Below are 5,756 nucleotides of genomic sequence, written 5' to 3'. Positions count from 1 at the left end.
CAGAACCCTAATGACTCAGTGAGGGATGAGGATGCTGGGGATCTGGGATATGTTCTTTGAGGCTGTTGACAGGGACAAGCCTTCTGTTCACAGGGCTTCCTTTATGGCTCATCAGAACAGTTCTGAGTGGGGCATGACAGGTGGCCCTCTGAGCCTGGGCCGTTTGGAAGGTGGTGCTAAAGCAAGGCTCGCCCTATAGATGAACACTTGATGTGGTTCTCGGTAGACCAGACAACCGCATTACTGGGGATTTCAGAGAGCTTATGGAAATCTGACAAGTGTGTTTACCCACTAGAACCTCAAAGGTTGCTGCTGTAATAGCTAGCAGGATTGAATTGGATATGTATTGCATGCTTACTCAATACTTACAACAACTTTCAATAGGGAGGCAGAGGCAGGTGGATCGTTGTGAGTTCGAGGCCAGCCTGGTCTACAGAATGAGTCCAGGACAGCCAAGGCTACACTGAGAAACCCTGTCTCAAAAAAATAAAATAAACAAAACAAAACAAAAAACAACAACCCTCAAAGTTTGACATGACCCTGTTTGATAGTTGAGAAAAACCAAGACACAGAGATGTAACTAACTCTTTTAGATCCCACGAGTGAGCCAAGATTCAAACACACGTCCACTGACTCTAGAAGACAGTTGGCCATTTCTCCCTTGGACTGGTATGGAAGTCACCCTTGCAACACTGTGAGGGAACGCTCTATCCCCAACCTCCACCCTCTGGGCCACATGTGACTATAATGGGATGCAGATCTGCTGTGGTGGTAGACAGTCTTTGAGGAGAAGCCACAAAGAGGACTGTCACTGTTGGGTACAACGTGTCTAGCTAAACCCAAAGGCCAGACTTCTGACCTCTGCCCTATCCAACACCCAGTGCCATTTTATGAATAGGCTGCAGCTGCTGTCTGCTTCCATGTCTGTGGGAGATGAACTGCCAAGCATGGGCTCCAGCGAAGCAAAGGAGACTAGCTGGACAGACACACGGTTGCAAAGGCTGGGTGGGATGTCTCTGTGTCTGGTGGGGGGTGGGGGTCGGGGGTGGTGTCTGGTGGGGGGGGGGGGTCAGGGGCGGTGTCTGTCCCCAAAGAAACAGGCTTCACAGGACCTTATGAATGCTATGGAAGAAAACTGCATCTAAAGCAGAGAGGTGTCGGATGTGGGGAAAGACAAGTTCTAAGCCGAGGATGAGCTGACATGCAAACAGAATCCAGAGAGTGCTGAGAAACCTGCTGGGGTGAGGAGCCTGTGGCATCAAGTTCAACCTTCATCCACAGCCACGGATGGAGTCCAATGGGCTGGAGCCTGGAATTCATGCTCCCAGGGAATTCTATAAGCTTTGCTAGCTTACCCAAAGACACTGGATGCTAAGTTGTGTCTGCTTAGAGGACCCCAATTCCTAAAGGTTCCCAATGTCCAGGGCGCCCTGAGACACACTCTCTAACCCCTACTCTACCCTACTATTCTTCCCTTCCAGCTTTTCCACCTTTGAGGGTACAGGTGAGACTTAGGGTACCCAGAAATGTCTGGGTTTGGCGGAGGCTTTTCCACCCCATCCTCACATAGAAGACAAAAGCAAATGGCCCAGAGCCTAAAGTGACATTTCAGCATGAATTCTGTGCTGGACAAATAATTGAGGCTGGGAATTCCAGGAACCAGAGCCGCCACCACCACCACTACACACACACACACACACACACACACACACACACACACACACACACACACACACGTACAGGGCTCCAATAAGGAAGAAAAAGGACGGCAATTAGGCCAGGACTGGGTTCAGTTTCCTGTCCCCAGAATTGGAGAAGTGCCAGGAGAGCCAAGTCCAACCACCCAGAGGCAGGAAGTGGGAGACCAGGCCACATGGAGGAGCAGGGACGACTGAGCCCTTAGCAGATGTTCCAGGGAAAGAAGCCAACCCAGGTTGGGGTGTGGTGAGCCTCCACTCCCTCCAAGGAACAAAGTGTCATTTAATCCTTGTTCTTATTTTGTTTAGAAAGAAGGAAGCGGAAATGCTTGCTAAGTAGGGATCAGAACCAGGGTCAAGGTCACCCAGCTGGTGAAGAGACTTGAATCTTGGTAGACTGTGACCTCTACACAGGTTCCCCTTAGGAACTGAGGGTAGCTCTCAGCCAGTCCCTCTCCAGAAACTGCCCTGCCTGATAGAGGTACCAGGGACAAGGTTGGTCGCCGGTTGGGGACACATGCAGATCAGCTGTGTAGCCATGAGAACGAGGACTTCAGTGCTCCTGAGGGATGGAGAATGGGTCTGTGCTCTGTCGCTTGTGATTTTTACAGGGGGTTTCTCTTTATACAGTCCTTTTTTTTTTTTTTTGATTTTCGAGGCAGGGTTTCTCTATGTAGCCTTGACTATCCTGGAACTCGCTCTGTAGTCCAGGCTGGCCTCAAACTCATGGAGATCCGCCAAGTGCTGGGATTCAAGGCGTGCACCACCATCACCCGGCTTTATACAGTCTCATGCTGTGACCAGGCAGGCAGCCAACTGATGGTAAGCCTTGTCATCAGGTTCCAGGCAACTGGGGTTACTGGCTTGACCAGCCACGCTGCTAAAGTCAAAGCTTTTGCCACAATTGCATTTTTGGCCTGCCTGCCTTCCTTTCTTCCTTCCTTCCTTCCTTCCTTCCTTTTTTTGGGAGGGGGACAGTTTGGGACAGCCTCAGCTGTCCTGCACTCACTTTGTAGAACAGACTGGCCTCAAACTCACAGAGATCCACCTGTTTCTACCTGCTGGGATGAAAGCCCTGCTCCACCACTCCCGGCTCCGTTTTCTTTTTTGAATGTGAAATTCTGGCTGGTGGTGAGATAATAGGCCTTTAATCCCAGTAAGAGCAGAAGCGTCTCTGTGAGTGCAAGGCCAGCCAAGGCTATATAGTGAACGCCTGCCTAAAAATAAATAGTCAATTAATTACAAAATTATAGGCATGTATATATAAAATCCTTCAAAAATTTTTGTGTTGGGCTGGAGAGATGGCTCAGTGGTTAAGAGCACTGGCTGCTCTATCAAAGGTTCAATTGACTTTGCATTCTTCCTGAGTTCAATTCGCAGCAACCACATGGTGGCTCACAACTATCTATAATGAGATGTGGTGCCCTCTTCTGGCGTGAAGGAGTACATGCAGGTAGAACACTGTATACATAATAAATAAATCAAAAAATAAATAAATCTTTTTTTTTAATTGTGTGTTACCCTTGCACAGGGGCCATGCTGATCTTCCCTGTATTATTCTAATATTAGCATATGTGCTGCCAAATTAAGCACCACAACTACATTTCATTGCAATTTCCCCCTCTGCCTCATCCTGCCTCCTTGCCTTTCCATTTACCCACCAGGCCATTTCCAATATCAGCTTTCTGCCTCCAAATCCCTCTCCTCTGTTGGTTTTTTTGGGGCATCCTTCCTAAGAGGTTCCACAGGCCTCGTCTTTGTGCACACATGCCTGTGCTTCACGTTAGCTCGGACAGAACAGTTAAGACTCCAAAGGGCGTCAAGAAGACCTCTGTGACTAGCCGCAGCCAGCGTTCTTGCCCTTCCTAAACGAGAAAGGCAGAGGGGAGAGAGAGCCTCTGTACCACAGGTTCCAGGGAAGCAGGAGCCAGCCAGTCTGGGAAACACTCTGAGGATGAGGGTTGTGGGACCTGGGCTTCCCACTTCCTGTCTTGACTTCCTGTGGCTGGAGACTACTGGCAGTGCATGGAGTGGATGCCTAGTTTTTGAGACAGGAAAGACAAGGGAAATTCTTCACCTCACAGTCTGGCTGAAGCTTCTGACTGACCAGTTGAGAATCAAGAATTCCAGCCAAGAAGGTGGCCCACTCTGTAATCCCAGCACTCAGGGGGCAGAGGCAGGCGAACCTCTGTGAGTTCAAGGCCAGCTTGGTCTACAAAGTGAGTCCAGGACAGCCAAGGTTACACAGAGAAACCCTGTCTTGAAAAACAAAAACAAGGGGCTGGAGAGATGGCTCAGAGGTTAAGAGCACTGGCTGCTCTTCCAAAGGTCATGAGTTCAATTCCCAGCAACCACATGGTGGCTCACAGCCATCTATAATGAGATCTGATGCCCTCTTCTGGCTTGTAGACAGAATACTGTATACATACATAAATAAATAAATCTTTAAAACAAAAACAAACAAACAAACAAACAAACAATCCAAAAGCAAACAAACCAGCCCAGGGATTGGAGAAATGGCTAAGAATAAAATAGAATAGAATAAAAAGAAATAAACCTTTAAAAATAATAATTCTAGCCCAAGAGAGAGTCTCTGTGGATAGGAGCCTGTACTGCTCTTGCGAAGGACCATCCGGAGGACCATCACTGGGTGGCTCAGAACAGCCTGTAATTGGAGCTCCAGGCAACCTCATGCCTCTGGCTTCTATGGTACTTGCATTCAGGTGCACATACCCCAACACACACACACACATACACACACACTTTTAACATAAAGGTATATATAGAATTCTAGCTGGGCAGTGGTGGCACACACCTTTAATCCGAGCACTCGGGAGGTAGAAGCAGGCAGATCTTCATGAGTTTGAGGCCGGCCTGGTTGGTCTACAAAGTGTATCCAGGCCAGCCATGGCTATTACACAGAGAAACCTTGTCTTAAAAAACAAAACAAAAACCTATAATAAATAAATAAACGCAAACTGTGGGGCTATAGCTGTAGCCCAGTTGGTTGAGTGCTTGCCTAGAATGAATCTACAAAGTCGGGGTTTGAACGCTACACCCCAGAAAACCAGGCATGAGGATGTGTGCTTGTAATCCCGGCACTTGAGAGGTAGAGGCAGCTGGGTCAGAAATTCAAGGTAATTTTGCAATACATAGCAAGTCTGAGGACAGCCTGGGCTACAAGAGACTCGGATTCAAGTGAAATAAACTCTAAATCAGCTTCGTGCTAGCTCCACCCAAAGTTCCTTCCTGCTATGATGTCAGGAACTGGGTTTTACCTGAGTAGAGGTCCATAAAGGGGAGGGGCTCTGGCTACTGCACTTGGCAGCAGGTGTGAACTGTCTCCCATGTTGTGCCGCCACTGACAGGGATGGAGCAAGCAAAACATTACAAGCAGGAAGCCAGTGTGGGGCCTGTGATGACTATTTTTATTTTTCTTCATCTTCAGCATCATCATCATCATTTTGGTATTTTGAGACAGGGTCTCACTGTATAGACCAGGCTGGCCTAAAACTGCCTGCCTCTGTTTTCTGAGTCCTGGGGTTAAAGACCTGGACACTTCTTTCTTTCTTTCTTTCTTTCTTTCTTTCTTTTTTTTTTTTTTTTTTGAGACAGTCTTTTGTATCTGCACACTCACTGTGTAGCCTATGGCCTTGTACTGGCTCTCCTTGTTTCCACACGTGAAGATAAAATGTTTCCAATGGAAGAATCCTTCACTGATAACAGCACTTACATGGCAAAGCTGTGTAAGGTCTGTGCCTCAGCCTTGGGGTAACTTTCTCTCTTCCCAGCTTTTTGTGCCCCCCTCCTCCAGGCAGCTGCAGGGATCCCAACCAGGACTGTCCTGCTGTTTGTTTTCCCTAACCCTAATAACCTGTGAGTTTTGCTTGTTTGGTTGAGTTTTTGCTTGCTTGTTTGGTTGGTTGGTTGGTTTGGTTTTTCGGAACAGGGTTTCTCTGTGTAGCCTTGGCTGTCCTGGACTCACTTTGTAGACCAGGCTGGCCTCGAACTCACAGCGATCCACCTGCCTCTGCCTCCCAAGTGCTAGGATTAAAGGCG

The 5,756-nt window shown here is 48.1% G+C and overlaps 1 non-coding gene across 1 annotated transcript; it reads right to left on the bottom strand.

Moving 5' to 3' along the window:
* Window positions 1-3,183: 3,183 nt before the first annotated feature.
* Window positions 3,184-3,290, bottom strand: LOC127194959 (U6 spliceosomal RNA). Its single transcript, XR_007831336.1, has one exon. It is a non-coding gene; the product is annotated as a U6 spliceosomal RNA (small nuclear RNA).
* Window positions 3,291-5,756: the final 2,466 nt, after the last annotated feature.

The sequence above is a fragment of the Acomys russatus genome, chromosome 10 (genome assembly GCF_903995435.1).
Source record: "Acomys russatus chromosome 10, mAcoRus1.1, whole genome shotgun sequence".
Classification (NCBI taxonomy): domain Eukaryota; kingdom Metazoa; phylum Chordata; class Mammalia; order Rodentia; family Muridae; genus Acomys; species Acomys russatus.
This window is presented reverse-complemented; position numbering and strand designations above follow the sequence as displayed.